This window comes from Macaca nemestrina, chromosome 8 (genome assembly GCF_043159975.1).
Source record: "Macaca nemestrina isolate mMacNem1 chromosome 8, mMacNem.hap1, whole genome shotgun sequence".
Taxonomy (NCBI): domain Eukaryota; kingdom Metazoa; phylum Chordata; class Mammalia; order Primates; family Cercopithecidae; genus Macaca; species Macaca nemestrina.
In genome coordinates this window covers 119177199-119197948 of record NC_092132.1, presented here as the reverse complement: position 1 = coordinate 119197948, position 20750 = coordinate 119177199, and positions in this window count along the sequence as shown.

Sequence of the window (20750 nt, the reverse complement as noted above, 5' to 3'; positions counted from 1 at the left end):
CATTACAATTACCCTTTAAATAATCAGTAATCATCCCCTTCTAATGTTTAATTCTTTCCTTGGCTGTGACTGAAGGATTCAAAACGTCAAAGGAATGGGTGCTCTTCCTCTCCAGCAATCGGGTTTAAAGTTTTCTTTCTCATCCTTTCATACTTCCCACTTTGTTTCCTTTACTTGGGTGGCTTTCTCTTCACTACCACCCATATGTATAAAGAATGGTATTTGTCCTAAATAAAAAAAATGATTTCCAGAATCTGATAGATACTACCTCTTTTTTTTTTTTTTCTTTTTGAGATGGAGTCTCACTCTGTCACCCAGACTATAGTGTAGTAGCATGATCTCAGCTCACTACAACCTCCGCCTACTGGGTTCAAGTGATTCTCCTGCCTCAGCCTCCCCTGTAGCTGGGATTATAGTGCCTACCACCATGCCTGGCTAATTTTTGTATTTTTAGTAGAGATGGGGTTTCTCCATGTTGGCCAGGCTGGTCTCAAACTCCTGACCACAAGTGATCTACCCATCTCGACCTCCCAAAGTGCTGGGATTACAGGTGATTACAGGCTGAGATAACATGCCCAGTGAACATTACCTCTTAAAAGCAAGAGAAGAGATATGAACCGTACTTATACTCTGTAATACATCTATATGGTTTGGCTCTGTGTCCCCACACAAATCTCATCTCAAATTGTAATCCCCACATGTGGAGGGAGTGACCTGGTGGGAGGTGACTGGAACATGTGGGTGATTCCCCCATGCTGTTCTCGTGATAGTGAGTGTATTCTTACGAGTCTTATGATTTTATAAGTATTTGCTTTTCCTCCTGCTCTTTCTCTTTCCTGCTGCCTTGTGAAGAAGGTACTTGTTCCTCCTTCGCTTTCTGCCATGATTGTAAGTTTCCTGAGGCCTTCCCAGTTATGCAAAACTGTGAATCACTTCAACCTCTTTCCTTTATAAATTACCCAGTCTTGAGAGTATCTTTATAGCAGTGTGAGAACGAACAAATATGTATGTTATTTTATTTTTCCTCATAATAAGTGTGTGCCAGGCATCATTGATCTCCAGTACTTAAGAAAACTGGGGTGCACAGAGTTTATGTAACTTATACACAACTGAGCTGAGAGATGGGATTTCAATTCAAGCTTCTGTTACTGTCAAGCCTATCTTCCCTCTGCTGCACTGTGCTACTTTCACAGGTCAAAAATGGGTGAGGAAGAACTACCAGGTAAAATCTAGGAAAACTGAAACTGGGGATATTTTTGTTTGCCTTCCTTTTAAATGAAATATTAAATCATTAAAAATGGCATTTGTATTGTTCAAACTTCAGTATTAACATTGGTGTTATACGTTTTTTGAATGAACGCTAGTTAAAATCAGTTACTATAAAATAATTTTTAGAAACTAATAAATGTGTGTTTTTAATTCCAAGAAAAATAGAAAGAATTTTACCCCCCTTTAAGCATCATCTGGATCTTTAATTTTAAAATGCCAACATAAGAAAAATGGCAGTGCTAAAAGCCAGAAATTTACCAAACGAAACATGTATCTGGCCCTTTAATTACCTATGCTGAATAGAATTTCAAAAGCACACTATGAATGATGAAAAATATTCTCCTGTTAGGAAAGAAGCCTATCCTCTATTGGTAACAAGAGCAAGAAACATTTTTTGAAGTCTTAATTCTATCTTTGTGAATGGCATCTACAAATATACATAGATCAAAAGGCAAAGAATAATTTACCACCTGTATGCAAAAGTATAATCTCTGCATTTTACTTTTTAAAATTCAACTTATCTTAGCATCTTCCTCTTAAAATATAATCCCAGTATCTTACCCTTAAAAATCTAACTCATGCAACTCAATTTTTTTATGATGTGAATTAAACGTGTGTCTAAAAAGGAGGAAATTTAGAAATCCTATGCAATAACACCTATACAGTAATTAATACACAACATCTAACTAAATTATCATTTATTTATTTTTTATTACAATATTTTTATTGGTAAGTATTAGAGTACTACTACAAAGACCAGCTTAATGTTATACCAATGTTGTCAATAAGTTATATAAAAGGTAGAAAGTATATAATTATATATTGCATATATCTGGTTTCGAGGTATAATATAAACATATTTGTGTTTATGTAGTGCTTCTTCGCCAGGGGTTGGCCAACTACCCTTAGGGCCAAATACTGCCCACTACCTGTTTTTATAAATAAAGTTTTTTGGAACAAAGCCACATTCTTTTGTTTATGTATTATTTATGGCTGTTTTCATACACACACAATGATGGAGTCAAATAATTGCAACAGATACCTTCTGGCTTACAAAGCCTAAAATATTTATCATCTGACCCTTTACAGAAAATGCTTGCCAACGTCGGATCTATATATGACACAACACTATCAGTTTTTGTAGGACTGAGTTTCATTAAGGATCTTTCCTGGATTTACTGCAGCAACAAATTCTGAAATTATTTCTGTAAATTAATGGGAGGATAAATTTATATAGTTGAATAAACTCTGTGTGGTATTTCTGTTCAATATAACACAACTGAGAAATTAGTAAATACCGATATATCTCTATATGGGTATATATACATAGATTAGATAGATAAATAGATAGATAATAGATGATAGATAGAAAAATAGATAGATAGATGGATGGATGGATGGATAGATAGATAGATAGATAGATAGATAGATAGATAGATAGATACATTAGAAATATGGTTTTGCTCTCTTTCCCAGGCTTGAGGGCAGTGGCATGATCATAGTTCACTGCAACCTCGAACTCCTGGGCTCAAGTGTTTTTCCACCTCAGACTCCCCAGTAGCTGGGACTTACAGGTGCCTAATACTACACCCAACTAATTTTTTTAGTTTTTATAAAAATGGGACTATGTTGTCCAAGCTGGTCTCAAATGTGCCTCAAGCAATTGTCCCACCTCAGCCTTCCAAAGTGCTAAGATTTCAGGGTTGAGCCACTATGCTCAGCCTACATACCTATATATAAATCGTATATACCTGTTTCCAGCTCTGAGGGAAGTCATGATTATCTTTTATACAGGGAGAACTAAGACTCAGAATATTAGTTTCATCATCTGTACCACCAATATGTAAAGTAAATGGATGCTACCTTAACGATGTGCCAATAATTTGAACTGAAGATTCCTGTCAGAGCTTAGGCTAGAATACCTTGTCTTCAACTCATGTGGGGGGGGGAACCTCAAAATAATTAGAATCTACTACAAAGAGTGCCAATCACTCTTCTTTCTGGATTTCTCTGGTTTATATTGCATCAATTTGCACAGAAAGAGAAGAAAAAATCTAGGTGGTGTTTATTTCTCTTCCCATCAATCTATCAGGAGCCAGAGAACACCTTTAGATTATCAGAAATACTAGTCCAGTCCTATAGAAAATTGCTTTAGATTGGGGGTTTTGTACACTCAATGATGTTTGGAGTTTGCTTCTCTCTTGTACCTCTTTCTGTCATCAGCTCAACCTGGTTTTCTAGTTACTGATCTCAGGTGATCATTTCTTGGCTCCAGCTCTGGTTTCTCTCATACAGCTTTTGTCATCTTCTCTATATTTCATTGTCTCAGTGTTCAACTTTTTTTTTTTTTTTTTTACTTCACTATAGGGACTGGAAAAGATTAATTCTCTCTGCTTCTCCAGAAAAGCAGCTCACCACCAGTTCCTGCTGATCATAACCCTTTTGCCTGTGTCACATCAGACATAGTAAAATACTTGCGCTGAATTAAACTTTAACATTACATCCTTATTTTTCTTTAGGATCACTATAAGAAATGTCCTCATGAAGGAAGTTTTTGAATCTTCTTGAAAACTTGCTTTTGAAGGAATTGTTCATTATTAATCAGGAACCATAACAAAATAATTTGTGTTAGGTTGCGCTTGCAGAATTTCGTGCCAAAAATTGTTTGTCTCTTCAAAACAACCTACATGCATGCTTTCTTCACATCATGAGTAAAGAGAATCTTTCTTATTTATTTGTTTGTTTTTGCTTTAATATCTGGGAGGTCAAGACTACACATTTAAATGTAACTACTGCTGAGGCCAAATTTCTATGAGAATTTTTACTCCCACTTTCTGTGAAATCACAGATCTCTCTTTGGGACCCAAAATAAATATGAAAACAACCAAGTACTGTCTACTTTATTGTGATATTTTGCTGGTATTTTTGTTCTTATGATTTATGGATAAATTGGACATAGTGTTGACCTATCATATGCTCTCAATAAATAATCACTATCTGTATAGGTATATGATTACTGCTCTATACACATTTGGAAAAAGAGAGCCCATTTCTGAAAATGCATAGAGAAACAATCAAGTGCTTCAAGATTCATGTATTTTTACAGAGACTTACTGACATGGTATATTGCTATTTTAGTGTAGTGAAGACATAAAGTGAGAAAGTAAGTCAGTCTACCTGTTAACAGTGATCGCTGCATAATGTAGGAATCTAGATTTTGGGAAAGACAAAATACGCAATGAATAATGCTTGCTTAAAGGAAATCACAATCTTTTTTGTTGCTTAAAACAACTCATTATTATTTCTCAAGGTTCTGGGATTTGGCTGGGCCCACCTAGCTGGTTTTGCTTGGGGCCTTTCCCAACTTGTAGTGAGAGAGTTTTCCCTTGAGTGTGGTGCCTGGGCTGAGATGTCTGCAATAGTTGAGTATTATTGATTGGGCTTGTCTCTTCCTCCCACTCTCTCTGTGCAGCCTTTCCATGTAAGCTACTTCACAGCATGGCAATCTCAGAGTAGTTGATCTTGTCACATGGCAAATGGCTTTCTTTAAGCAAAAATAACAAGAGCTTAAAAGCATTTTAAGAGATTTTTTAAAAAATGGTAGTAATAGTTAATGAGCACTTATTCTCATGTTAGATACTATGAATATATCTTACTCCATTCTCATAATAACCCTGCAAAATGGGTACCACTTTTCCTATTTTAATGATAAGGAAACTGAGACTCAGAATTTTTATGTGATTGTGCCAGTCCACCTCACTATAAAATGAGCAATCCAGTTTTTTTTTCCCTAAAACCCTCATATTTTCTTCTATCAGAGCCCCCTCTTATAAAACTATAAAATGTTGAATGGTAATACAATACATAAATAAAATTCAATACATAATACAAGCGATGTTATAAATCCCATGTGATTAACAGCTAAATTAAAATGTAGACAATTACTCTAGAAATAGAGTAGAGGAAAAATTCCCTATGAACTGGTATTTCTGAGGAGCCTTCTTAGAAGAGGGTAAGTGATCTAAGTGGTACAAAATTTTGTGCACAAAAATTGAAGATAATTTATCAAAGCATACATTTTATTATTTGTTTATCAGAAACTTTTGCTTACTTAAAAATTCTGTAGCTATATTTCCCCTTCCTTTATATAGATATTAAAATCCCAGATCTGTGAAAGACAGAGTAGATACAATTTTCTTTAAGTGGCTTGGGTAATAACTCTTGTTCATCAAGATATTTTTGCTGATTTCCTTTTTACTGTATTAGATTATATGACCATTATGATATAATCCTAAAAGAGAGTACAATCAGCTGATTAAAGCAGGAAGAAGAGACTATTTCATTAGAAGAAGCAGTTGTCCTTTTCTTTATGGGGAGAGTAATGATCATAATGCTAAATTGACTGAGTATTTTCTCTGCTGGTTGCAGACAGAGATGGGCCTTGTGCAACCCTAAAACACAGTTCCAACTTTGTCTTATTCCTGCTGGATGTGTTATCACTGAGTTTAGAGCTCTATTCTTATGTTGCTTTTCACTGCAACCACATCCCTGATGAAAGTTCCAATAAGGTAGAAGGCATGCAGCAGATTCATCTTTATGCTGGCAATTTAACCCAAATCCAGCAAGGTGGGCCAGTGACAAGTTAGGCAGTAGAGCCATGCAATAGGTTTGCAAGCTGGTATTTAATAAACCATCTATTCTTTCTAAAGCTAGAGCTAACATCCTTTGCCAGAGCCTTGAATAATAAAGTTGCCTTGGTAAAGTGTGCATACAAACGTTCAAACATTTTTTTTTTCTTATTATGCTTTCTACCAGTAGGATTTATAATTTTCTTAATATTTCTTTGGCACCAACCAGAGTCTTTTGGTTTGGTATATAAATTAATTCAATGATTCTCTCAGGTACCTAGACTCTAAGTTCCTGGGGGCAGGGATGTAGTCATGACAGTGAAATCCTTCCAGGTTTCTAAGGTGGTGCTTGCCTACATTGTGGTTGCTTCATAAACAACACATTTTGAATGACTTCCTTCTGTATACTTCGTTCTCTACTAATATCGAACTTGTGCAGCTGGCTTCACACCCAGTCACTAATCTGTCCCTTGCTTATATTATTTCCTCCATTATTCTTCACTCATCCTAGTCCTCCCTTCAAGGTTCAGCTCAGGTGTTTTCTTCTCCAGGAAACTTTCCTAAATTTCCCTTTCATTCCATGCACACTTCTGTCATGTCACTGAAATAGTCTTTTGGAGGCATCTGTATATTTGACTCCATGAGGTCATTGAGATTAAATATTATTTCTTATTTTTCTTTGAATTTCAGCCCCTCACCCAGTGCCCGACTGGTAGTTTAAGCTCACTAGCATATGTTGAACTGATCTGAAGAGTGGGAATGGAGACAGAAAAATCGTTAGGAAAATAAGGGGGTTGAACATTCCAGGAGCCACTAGTGTCTTTTGCATCTCTTAGGAAAGGTTCCTTGTATGGAAATTTTGTTCAAATTATCTTTATATTGTATCACAGAAGAATACTATTAATATATTTTTTAACTTTCTAAAGTTCAAAATTGTTATAGAAAACACAATTGGAAGGTTCTAATAAATAATTGAATCTGTCTCACTTTCCTTAGGAGTCATAAGGAAACAGATACAAGTCATATAATCAGAGGGGTCCCATGGACCTCAGGGCTGAAATGGGAATTTCTTATTATCACCAGAAAAGCACCAAATCTGAGATTCCTGATCCTATCTCAGAGGAGATCTCACAAAGTCTGCTAGCTAACTCAGGTGGTGGTCACAGGCCCCACAGGAGACAGTGAATTTGTTCACATGCTTGGCACATTGGTACTACAATCAGCATCTGAGAAAGCCATTGCACACAGATTCTCTATAACCAAGGAACTCATACAGAGTCATCACCACTGAAAGCACACAGAGCTGAAGCTAGGTGACAATAAACAATTAACTTTAAAGTTACAACCTCAAGGGATAAAACAAGAAATGTAAAAACTCAATTTCATACAAACTAATTAGAAAACATAGTCTACCCAAATGAAAAGGACCTGGAAAATCAATATTGGCAATATGAAAAAATGGGGCTCTATAACACCCCCCAAAGATCCACAAACTCTCCAACAGTGGGTACCAACCAAGATGAAATCTTTGAAATACCAGATAAATAATTTTAAAGTTTGATTATTAAATTATTCAAGGAGAAGCAAAAGAAAGGTGAAAATCAACATAGAGATACTTTAAAAATTCAAGATATGAATGAAAAACTTTGTAAAGAGAGAGTTATTTTAAAGAAAAACAAATTCAAACTTCTGGAAGTGAAAGACACCTTTAGAAAACTACAAAATGCAGTGGAAAATTTTGACAATAAAGTAGACCAAACTTAAGAAAGAATTTCAGAGCTCAAACACCAAAGTTTTATATTACCATAATCAGAAATAAAATAAAGAAAAATAATTAAAAGAAATGAATAAAGTACCCAAGAAATATAAGATTATGTAAAATGGCCAAACCTAAGAATTATAGGTGTTCTTGATGGAGAAGAAAAAACATGTTTGGGAAACCTATTTGAGGGAATAATTGGGGAAAACTTCACTGGCCTTGCTAGAGATTTAGACATCCAAATACAAGAAGCACAAAGAACTCCTGGAGACTCATTGCAAAAAGGACATCAACAAGACCTATGGTCATTAGACCAACTAAAGTCAACCTAAAGGAAAAAAATTTCTAAAAGCAGTGAGACAAAAACATCAGGTAACCTACAAATGAAAACCTATCAGACTAGCAGTAGACTTCTCAGGAGAAACCTTCCAAATCAGAAGGAATTGGGGTCTTTTATTTAGTCTCTTTAAACAGAATAATTGTCAGTCAATAATTTTCTATTCAGAAAAACTAAGTTTCTATATATAAAATTTAGAATGGAGAAATAAAGTCTTTCTCAGACAAGCAAATGCTGAGAGAACTTGTCAATGCTAGACCAGCTTTAAAAGAAATGCTAAAAAGAGTTCTAAATATTAAAACAAAAGGTTGATACACACCAGACTGGAAACTCCTGAGAGCATAAAATCCAAAGAGCTTGTAAAACAATAACACAATGAAGAAAATAAACTCACTTGGTAATAATCAACTGAATGACTGAAACAGGACCCCACATCTCAATATTAAAGTTAAATGTAGATTGGTCTAAATTCTCTACTTAAAAGTACAAATTGGCAGCTTGAATTAAAAAAAATCACAAACCAAATATCTACTGTCTTCAGGAGGCACACTTAACACATATTCTTATAGACTCAAAGTAAAGCAGTGGAAAAACATATTTCATGCAAATGGAAACCAAAAGCAAGCAGGACTAGCTGTTCTTACATCATATAAAAAAGACTTTAAGTCAACAACAGTAAAATAGACAAAGAATGTCATTATATAATGATAAAAGTATCAACACACACATAACAGTCCTAAATATGTGTGTACCTTATTTAAGAGCCTCTAGATTCATAAATCAATTAATAAGAAGAAAAGAGATATATAGCAACTTTCCAACTGAGAACACTAGACATATCATCAAGGCAGATCATCAACACAGAAACATTGGATGAAAACTGTGCTTTACTAAAAGTGGATGTAAGATACCTACAGAACATTCACCCCAAGAACTGAAGAATATACATCATTTTCATCAGCACATGGAACATTTGTCAATTTAAACCATATGATAGGCCACAAAACAAGTCTCAGAAATTGAAATTATATCAAGTTTCTTCTCAGACAACAGTGGAATAAAACTAGAAACCAATTCCAAAAAGAGTCTTCAAAACTATACAAATACATGGAAACTAAAGAATCTGCTGCTGAATAATTTAACTAAGAGGAAAGTTTATAGTGTTAAATGCCTACATCATAAAGTCTGAAAGTTCACAAATTGAGTACCTAAAGTTACACCTCAAAGAACTAGAGAAACAAGAACAGACCAAACCACAAACTAGCAGAAGAAAAGAAATAACAAAGATCAGAGCAGAACTAAATGCAACTGTAACAAAAAAGAAAAAAAAAGAAAAGAAAAAGTCAATGAAACAAAAAAAAAATGCTGGTTCTTTAAAATAAATAAAATTTACATACCACTACCTAGATTAACCAAGAAAAGAGAAAAGTTTCAAATAAACTGAATTAGAAAAATAATGGAGACATTATAGTTGATACTACAGAAATACAAAAGATCATTTGAGACTGCTTTGAACAACTCTATAAACACAAACTAGGAAATCTGGAGGAAATGGATGAATTCCTGGAAACATATGACTCCCTAGCTTGAATCAAGAAGAAATAGAAATCCTGAACAGAACAATAACAAGCAGTAAGATTGAACCAATAATAAGATAAATCTGCCAACAACAACAAAAAAGCCCAGGGATAGATGGATTTACACCTCAATTCTACCAGATATTCAAAGGAGGATTAGTATCAATTCTACTGAAACTATTCCAAAAGATTATGAAGAAGGGACTCCTCCCTAATTCCTTCTACAAAGCCATTACACCCTGATACCCAAGTGAGGAAAGAACATAGGCAAAAAAGAAAACTACAAATCAATATCTCTGATTAATATAGATGAAAAATCCTCAACAAAATACTAGCAACTTGAATCCAACAGTACATCAAAAAATAATTTGGTGTGATCAACTGGATTTTACACCAGGGATGCAGGAATGGTTCAACATAAGCAAGTCAATAAATGTAATTCACCACATAAACAGAATGAAAGACAAAAACCATATGATCACCTCAATGGATGCAGAAAAGGCATTTAATAAAATCCAGCATCCCTTTGTGATAAAGTTATTCAACAAACTAGGCATAGAACAAACATACACAACTCAAAATAATACAAGCCATATGTGAAAAAACCCACAGTCAACCTTATAATGACCAGGGAAAAGTTCAAAACATTCCCCCTAAGAATTTGAAAAAGACAAGGATGCCCACTTTCACCAGTCCAACATGGTACTGGAAGTCCTCGTCAGAGCAATCAGGAAAAAGAAAAAATAAAAGGCATCCAAATTGGAAAAGAGGAAGACAAACTAACTCCGTTTGCTGATGATATGATCTTAATCCTAGGAAACCCTAAAGGCTCCTCCAAAAGACTCCTAGATCTGATAAATAAATTCAGTAAAGTATCAGATTATAAAATCAATGTATACAAATCAGTAGCACTGTTATAAACCAACAATAATCATGCTTAGAATCAAATCAAGAACTCAATCCCTTTTACAATAGCAACACAAAAGTTACTTAGGAATATACTTAATCAAGGAGGGAAAGGTCTCTATAAGGAGAACTACAAACACTGCTGAAATAAATAATAAGTGACACAAACAAATGGACATACCTCCCATGTTCATGGATTGGAAGAATGAATATTGTGAAAATGGCCATACTGCCCAAAGCACTCTACAGATTCAGTGCAATTCCCATCAAAATACCAACATCATTTCTCACAGAATTAAAAAAAGTCTAAAATTCATATGGAACCAAAAAAGAGCCAGAATTGCCAAAGCAATCCTAAGCAAAAGGAACAAATCTGGAGCCATCATATTACCTGAATTCAAAGTATACTACTAGGATATAGTAACCAAAAGAGCATGGTGCTGGCATAAAAGTAGGCACATATTCCAATGCAACAGAATAGAGAGCCCAGAAATAAATCCAAACACTTACAACCAATTGATCTTTGACAAGGCATGCAAAAACACAAACTGGGGAAAAAACGCCCTATTCAATAAACAGTGCTGGGAAAATTGGATAGTCATACACAGAACAATGAAACTGGATACCTATTTCTTACTATGTACAAAAATTAACTCAAGATGTATTAAAGACTTAAATCTGAGACCTGAAACTGTAAAAAATGTAGAAAAAATCTTCTGGCATTGGCTTAGGCAAAAAAATTATCACTAAGGCTCCAAAAGTAAATACAACAAACCTAAAAACAAATAAATAGAACCTAAGTAAATTAAAAATCTCCCCAAAACAAAAGAAATAATCATCAGACTAATCAAACAACCTACAGAATGAGAGAAAATATTTGCAAATTATGCATTTGACAAAAGACTAATATCCAGAATCTGAAAATAACTCAAACAAAATCAGCCAGAATAAAAGACAAATAACCCCATTAAAAAGAGGGCAAAGGACATGAACATACATTTCTCAAAAGAAGATGTACAAATGTCCAAGAAACATGAAAAAAATCTCCATATCTAATCATCAGGGAAATGCAAATTAATACCACAATGAGATACCAGCTTACTCCACCCAGAATGACCGTTATTAAAATGCCAAAAAAAAAAAAAACCAATAGATATTGGTGTGGATGTTGCAAAAAATGAATGCATATACACTGTTGGTGGGAATGTAAATTAGTACAACCTCCATGAAAAACAGTATGAGGATTTCTCAAAGAACTGAAAGTAGATCTACCATTAGATCCAACAACCCCACTGCTGAGTATCTACCCAAAGAAAAATAAATTACTAGATCAAAAAGACAGTTGCACATATGCACACATATGTTTATTGTAATGTAATTCACAATTGCAAAGATATGGAACAACTTAAGTGTCTATCAATCAGCCAATGAGTGGATAAAGAAAATAAGGTGTGTATACACTATGAAATACTGCTTGGACATTAAAAAGTGAATTAATCTCTTGCATAGCAACTTGGGTGGAACTGGAGGCCATTATTGTATGTGAAGTAACTTCAGAATCAAAAACCAGATACTACATGTTCTCACTAATAAGCAGGAGCTAAGCTTATGGGGACACAACGGCATACAGAGTGGTATAATGGACATTGTAGACTCAGAATGGGGGAGGATGGAAGGGGTGTGAGGGATGAAAATCTACCTATTGGGTACAGTAGGTGAAGAATGCATTAAATCCTAGTCTCCACCACAATACACTTCATCCATATAAACAAAAACCACTGGGACCCCTAAAGCTATTGACATTCAATTTCTTAAAAAAATTCAAAATGAAAATAAATTTTAAAAGAGAGAAGCAACAAATACAGGAAAGCTGAAAGAATGGTGTGATACAAAACTGAAGGGTGTGTTGTCCTGGCCCAGGAGAAAAGAGAACAAGCCAAAAAGTATAAGTATAAATGCAACAGAATCCAGGTTAATTTCCTAGTAGAACTGACACTATTTGAGACTTGTTTGAGCGTGCCAGACTTGAAACGGCCACAGGATGAATGCGTAGTGATGCTGGTTGCCTTGTAGTGCTTTCCAGAGATAGGCAGCACATCCAGGCCTGCTCCATGGCAGGTCAGAAATGAGGAAGCCCAAAATGCCGACTGCTCCTGTGAATAATCCAAGCACTGATCAGCAGATCACAAATTTATTTAAGGCCAGCAGGAAACGAAGTAGGCATCAAGGCCCCCCTAATATTGTCTGATCAGCTCAGAAGGCAGGGAGGCAATGGGATGCAGTAGATAGTCCTCCAAAATGAGTGAACCGTTATTTGCATCTCACTGGGGAATAGGAGACGGTGCCAACATGAAAGGACCGGCAGGCATCTGTTTCACCATCATGCTGTGAAGCCTCTAGGAGCTTAGACCCAGCTTCACTGCTCTAAAGATATTAGAATGAGATCTTCTGCAATGTGTGCCTTCTGCAAATGATGGTACAGATGTTTCCCGTTGAGCTTAAAGAAAAACAGTCAAAGAATTGCATCATCTTCCTTAGTTTCATCATCAGTAAATAGGATTCACGATCTTGGACTAAGGGGCTTTGGAATTCTTCTGGTCAAATCCTGTCCATGAGAGCAAGGCCTGTGGCTTGTTTGCCCTGAGCAATTGAGAGATGCTCCTGAACAGAGGAAAACAATGAATTGTGGTTCCCAACTGCATAGTGAATGTTTCCTATTAGCTCACTATCCTTTGCAGTAAATCAACTTAACTCTCCATTACAATAGATGGCAATAGTGCATTACTTGTCAGCAACATGCTGCAATAATAAGGCTCTTTCAGACAGCCTCTCAAATACAGATAGTGATGTCTGTGGAGCAATAGAATGGCTTTTAAAATGAATATGAGCAGTAGCTTCGTAATAAGGCCAGATCCAGTATTTCAACAGGAAGATCCCTGCATTTTCTTGCATGGCAAGAAATTTATTGAAAAGAGCATGATGACAAATCATTATTTAATTGAAAACTCTGTAAGAAATTTAGCCCCTATTAATTCAGTGAAATATAGTCTCCAAAATTTTTGAAGCTTCCGGAAACTACAGATTGCCTGGTGGGCTCTGGAAACAGCCAGAATGCTTCAATTCAAACGCTGTCTCTGCAGATTACCAGCGGTGGCAGTATAGGTGGGTTATTTAACCAACCACCTCTCAAAACTTTGTATGTGTGATGGAAACAATAATAGTGCTTTCTATATGGGATTGTAGGTTAAATGAAACAACGTCTGTAACATTCTTATAATAATGTCTGCAACACAAGCATCTAATATACGTTATCTGTTATTATCTTATGCCCAATGTTTTAAGTTTCTAACATTGAAAGGCCAGATGCTTCATTTAATTTAGGGGACCCATGGTAATGTCTGCTCCTTATCTGTTGCCCTTCCCCTCATGCCAACATAGATTTGAATTCTCAGAAAATATTCCAGGGGGATTGAATTTTGAGCTTCCCAAAGGAAGAAATGAAGAGACCAAAGTCAGCCTGTCCCCACTGGGGTTGGCATATGACAAATATCTGACGTGGCTCTGAGGCATCATGGAGAACAGTTGAAAATCACATTGTCAGCTCGAAATGCATCAAAGCTATTTGCTGGCTTGAACTAACCTAGAGAGAATTCCCATTCAGTTCAATCCGTGCAAAATCATGCTTGGCCCTGGCAGGACCGGGACTAAGTTACCACCCCATATGGCACCAAGTTTGTGATAATCCCTCTATGAAAAAGTAATAATGACAGTAATAACCCCTCTTCACCCAGAAACACTACTCAGTAAGGGACATCTGTCACCATTATCATCACTGAGACAAGTTCTGATATTACTCCCTGCTGTGGAAAACCTGACAAAGCTCTTCACTCCATAGCTAATAAGGAGGATATCTTGCTTATGCTGTATTAAGGAAATCCACCAATATTAACAAACACCCCTGCCCCTGATCTCTGTGGGTGTGTTGTCAAACACAGAGAAAGAACTGATACATCCACTTCAAGTTATTTTTCTTGTGTTTAATTGTACTTCATTAGTCAGAATTTCCCCTGTACCTTAGTGTAATCTAGATTCAGTGACATTTATTTTTCATTTGGATGGTTGATTAATGTGTCCCTTCTACTAAAAAGGACTCTGCAACCTTCAAGAGGAAGTTCCAAATGTGAGAAATATGACCAGCCCAGCCTTTCCTCATTCAGTGGTGGCATTGAGCCCCTTCTGTCACACACATCCCATGAGTCTTAAATAATTTAGTTTCTTGGTGATCAGGGGTATACAGTGTTCCTGGGACTGTGGTTCGTAAAACACATACACTTGATTTCGGTTTTCTCATGGATTTAAGGACATATCATAGTGCAGGCTATTTCTACACAGAAAGAAGCAGGTTAATGGCAGAAGGGGGCAGGTTACCAAACCCTTCAGAATTTGACAAAGGTCAAGACAACGTGGAGCCTTTTATTCCTCATGATTCCTTAGCAGGTCTCGATATTCTGATTACCTCAGAGGAAAAAAAATTTCCATGCCTGATTAATCCAAAGAAATGAGCAAGTCCAAGTCAACTGAAATGTCTTCAGTCAAGGCAAACACACTTCACATTGTAAGTGGTAAGTGTCAACCCCCTGCCTCTAGTTGGTAGAACTTGGTGACCATCACTATGCTGACACTCATATGGTTTTCCTCATATCCTTATCATTCTTGCAAAAAATATTGGACCAATGGTAAATGTTTCTGAATCATAAACCAGCCATAAAATTTTCAAATTAGATCTTTCTGTTTGCCACTAAAGCCGTTAACATGCACAAACCCAATTTCTTAATAATCTGCCTGATATATCAATAATATATTATATATTACATATGTTCTAAATAAGTCTAAAGGTAAATTTTTAAAGGCCTGAAAATAATAACTGAGACTTAGATGAGTGGATAGTGTTGGTTTGCTAGTAAGAGATCAATTTCCATACTCTGTTCTGTCTGCTTGTGCTCAGCTGAGCACTTCCACACATCCCTCAAATTACCTGTCCTCTGTAGGCCTGCATTTCTCATTTCTAAAATGAGAATAATATTTTCATCTCTTAGAATTTTCATAATGATTAAATGAACTGATCCACAGATGACACTTATCCCAATGCCTACAATGCAATAAGCCCTTAGTGAGAATTATCCATGATGATGTTGATGTTTACTATTTTACTTTGCATTTTATTAAGTTTTTCAATCTTTGTAAAAACACTGGATTTTCTTTCCCATTTCACTTTTCTTTTTCCTCATCTCTAAAAGAAGAGAAGTGCTTGAGAGATGAAACAATAGTGGCAAGAGCAACTTTCCATTGCCTCAAAAATGCTCCACTCGATAATTTAACATTAACTGAAAGAAACCAGGCTCACAAAGGCAAACATCACATGTTCTCACTTATCTGTGGGATCTAAAAATCAAAACAATTGAACTCATGGAGATAGAAAGTAGAACAATGGTTACCAGAGGCTGGGAAGGGTAGTGGGGGGCTGTGGTGGGGGAGGTAAGGATGGTTAATGAATACAAAACGTAGTTAGAAAGAATTAATAAGACCTACCATTTGATAGCACAACATGGTGACCACAGTCAATAATAACTTAATTGTACATTTTAAATAACCAAAAGTATGTAATTCAATAGTTTGTAATGCAAAAGATAAATGCTTGTGGGATGGATACCCCATTCTCTATGATGTGATTATTTCACATTACATACCTGTATTAGTCTGTTCTGACTATGCTAATAAAGACAAACCCAAGACTGGGTAATTTATAAAGGAAAGAGGCTTAATTGACCAACAGTTCAGCATAAATGGGGAGGCCTCAGGAAACTTGCAATCATGGCAGAAGGGGAAGCAAATATGTCCTTCTTCACATGGCAGATGGCAGCAGGAAGGAGAAGTGAGTGCTCAGCGAAAGGGGAAGCCCCTTACAAAACCATCAGATCATGTGAGAACTCACTCACTATCATGAGAACAGCATGGGGGAAATCACCCCCATGATTCTATTATCTCCACCTGAAAATAACTGAATCACAGGCAACCCCCATTACTCAATTATCTTCAGCTGAAAATAATCAAATCATGGGGGTGGGGGATGGTTTCCCCCATGGTCCTGCCCTTGATACATGGGGATTATTACAACTCAAGGTGAGATTTGGGTGGGGACACAGAGCCAAACCATATCAATATCTATTTCAAAACATCTCAGGAACCACATAAATATGTACACCTATTATATACCCACAAAAAAATTAAAATTAAAAAATGTTTAAAAAAAGCTCCACTCTAGGGAGAATGAATATCCAGTGCAAGAGATGAGAGTTCCCATTGCAGGTGAAAAAGAGAGAGATGAAGTGAAAACTTTGTGAAAAGGAGTAGAAAAGAATAAGGGCAGTCTCAATTGGGAGCAGAAGGAAGAAGAGTCAGGTGCACAGAGCTACCTAACTGTGAGCCTGTGGGAGTTTAACTTGTCACTGATTGAATGGAGACCCAAGGGAAATGATAAAAGATGACATTTATACCATTTCCTGGGCACAGAGTCTATTCCTAATTGGCTTCCAGGAAGAGCAGATTCTTTGGGCAATGAAGCAATGCAGTCCTTTTTGGATATTAAGGACAGAAAGGAAGAGTTACACAAGCTGTCTTAGCTGATTATCATCATCACACTCTGAGCTAGATAACATTATTATCCACATTTAATAGGTTAGACAGTGATTGGTTCCTCACATTTTTGGGGTCACACTCATTTTTGAGACTTGATTGAAAGGGCTGGTCTCTTTCCAAGCAAAGTTCTCATACATGTAAAATGTTGCATACAATTTCTGGGAGTTTGCCCATTACATGAGACCCATTCATAAAATTATTTTAGGATTAATGCAAAGAACGAACATTTCTCCCCAAAGTACAGAATGAGCTACCTGTGTACATGGACTGGGTCTTGCTTGTTCACTGTGCTGCCCCCACTGTCAGATAGATGTGTGAGAGGTGGTTTTTGGTAGAAACGTAAAACAATAAACAAATGTCTCCTCTGACCATGTGTTTTACAAACATTATCTTAGCTAATCTTTTCAAGACCTTATAAAAAAGAGATTATTAGCTCCATTTTACAGATAAAGAAATAGATATAGAAGGATTATGTGTCTTTTCCAATGTCACAGGGGTTTTAAATTATAAACTCAGAATTTGAACCTAGGTCTATGTTCTCATTCCTTTAGTTTCTTAGTCAGTGTGGGTTGCCATAAAAAAAATACCACAGACTGGGTGGCTAAAACTACAGGAATGTATTTCTCATAGTTCTAGAGAGTAAAAATTCAAGATCAAAGTGTCGACTGATTGGGTTCCTGGTGAGGGCTCTCTTCCTGGCTTGCAGACAGCCACCTTCTTGCAGTGTCCTCACATGCTGCAGAGAGCTAACTCTGGTGTCTCTCTCTTTTTATAAGAATACCAGCCTTATTGGATCAGGACACTTCCCTAATGACCTCATTTAACCTGTCACCCCCTCAAAGGCCCTATCTCTACAAATACAGTCACATGGGGGTTGGGGCTTCAATATGATTTTTGGGGTGACTCAAATCTTCAGTCCATAACATGCACCATTCTGCATCTAGAGGAAGGTAGTGAGATAGAAATAATTGGGTCTCTCGTTGCAGCATCATATCCAAGTTTGTACATTTTTTATGTTGTTCAACTGCTGAGAGGCATTTTGTCTGGGTAATTTTTGCAAGCTCAAATGGCTGATTTCCCATAGAAAGATACCCCATGCTAGGTTAGTGACATTTTCTGGACCTACAAGAGTGATTTCCTCGCATTCTGGTAGCATGTGGTTTCTGTAGAATGGATCTTCTCACATACCACTAATCTTATGTCAATATCAATATCCCACAGGAGTTGCAATATCTAGGTCTGATAGGACAAGTGAAGTCTTGCATTTCTATTCCCACTGGGATGACGAGCTTTCACAGGCTAGTGGTTGAGAGTCTGTGCTCATAGAACTTTAAAGTAACTTTTGATTGGAATAAGAACAAGCTAAATCAGAGCAGTAGGTGGAAGAAGCTGGACCCAAACCTATCATTTTATATCTACCCTTCCACCTTCATTCACCTAACTAGGTTTCAGTTGCCTAAGGAAAAGAAGACATTGTTTTCCTTTTCTCTTTTTACTTAATGTCTCCTGACATGTAATCTCAGCCATCATTAACACTCAAGAGTTTCCCTTCCTAAGTTCTATGGGCCACTTTTATCAGAACCATGGTGCCTCTTTCAGTGAATTCCCAGATGGTCATCAGCCCATCTCCTTTTCCCATGGTTGTTTTACTCTAAGTGGTCAAGGGAACCCCCAAATAATCTCTATTTTCACCAACTTTTTAAAAACATGGAACATGTAAATGTACTTCTATCTTTATTATTTATTTTTCTCACATTTTTTATTATTTATCTCCTGGAAGAGGTAAAAATTGATGAGGTAGTTTAGGATTTACATGATTTTGAATTAATGAGGTATGAGGTGCTGCATCTAATGTAAGATGGCTTATTTCACCATAAGGTTTTGTTAATAATGTAATCATGAAAGTTGATATTTATTTTTGTCTTTATTATATGTCAATATTTTGCTAAGTACTTAAAACATGACTTATAACTTTAAATCTTTATAATGACTGGATAAAGTAGATGGTATTGTTAGCTCCATTATGCAGATGAGGAAATCAAGGTTAAAAGAGCTTTCATGACTTGCCTAGTGACAGAGAGCAAGAGGTGGTAAAATCAGGATTTGAACCTAGGTGGGCCCTAACTCCAGAGTCTATACTTGTAACCACCCTGTTCAGGTGATACACTGATCTAACATCTGCCTTGTCATACCCGTCTTATTCCTTCCCTATTTATTTGTTTATTTATTTATTTATTTATTTTGAGACAGAGTCTCACCCTGTCACCCAGGCTGGAGTGCAATGGCGCAATCTCGGCTCACTGCAGTCGCCGTCTCTCAGGTTCAAGCAATTCTCCTGCCCCAGCCTCCTGAGTAGCTGGGATTACAGGTGCGGACCACCACAATTTTTGTATTTTTAGTAGAGGCGGGGTTTCACCATGTTGATCAGGCTGGTCTCAAACTCCTGACCTCATGATCTGCCTGCCTCGGCCTCCCAAAATCCTGGGATTACAGGCATGAGCCACCTCGCCGGGTCTCTTCTTCTATTTTTAAAAAATGATTTCTTTACATTGTAGAAGGGCTGGTGGTTTTGTTTAAGGCATTCATTTATTGAACGTATATTTACTATGGCTCATGAGTGTGTAAAAGCAATCTAAACTGGATGAGAAGTAAAAAGAAAGAAGAAAGTGGATACATAAATAATTATTTTATAAACGTTCCCAGATTCTTTCTCTCTCCACATCTTATGTGTTTAAGTATAATTTCTCTATCCCACTTTCTCCTATAGAGGCTCTGTAGCTTTTTGTACTTAACAATTTCTGTTTTAAACTATGCAGTGCTGTGTAAAATAGTATATAAGATGTTTTAAAGACCACCTTGGATAACTTTCCTGTAATATTTGAATCTGAAATATTTTCCCCTAAACCCACAATTTCCCATACAGTCAAGCTGCTAAATTGCCTCTCTGATTTGATTTTCTTTGTTTTCTTAAGCAGCTATAAAATATTACTGATTTTTTTTTAATCCTACCACTTTTGCTACATATCCCTCCTCATTTCAAACATGCTAGACAATCTTCCACAATAAGAGCTTGCAGAACTATTAATTTGTAAAGAATAGGAAAAAGTTATGTGCTCCAAAATTTAAATCAGAATCCTTACCCTCTTTAAGAGTTTTCTAGCCAGGTTTAAGAGAAGACAACAATAACAAACAAAAATCAAAACAGCCAGGAGTCAATAGCTTGTCATTTTTGTGTGTTCTTATGTGTCTATTACTTGTCAAGCATCTATCATAAGGGTTTCTTTAAAGTTTCCCTTAAGAACCAAAGGCTGATGTTTTTTGAAAACTTTTCTGTGCATTAATAAGTCAATATGAGTAAGGGCAGACCTTGTGTTATGAAAATTTGTCATAAAAGTGACACTCATTTGGGAAAAGATGGATTTGAACTCTTGCTTTCCATATGTCAGAGTTACTTAAAATTAGAAGTGAACAAGTAGTTAATGATTAGAGCTTCTTCCCCTGAACCTGGATCGTGACACAATTAAGTCAAGGGAGTATCAAATAGGGATAATTTCTCTCTTTCAGAACAAGTAAAAGTA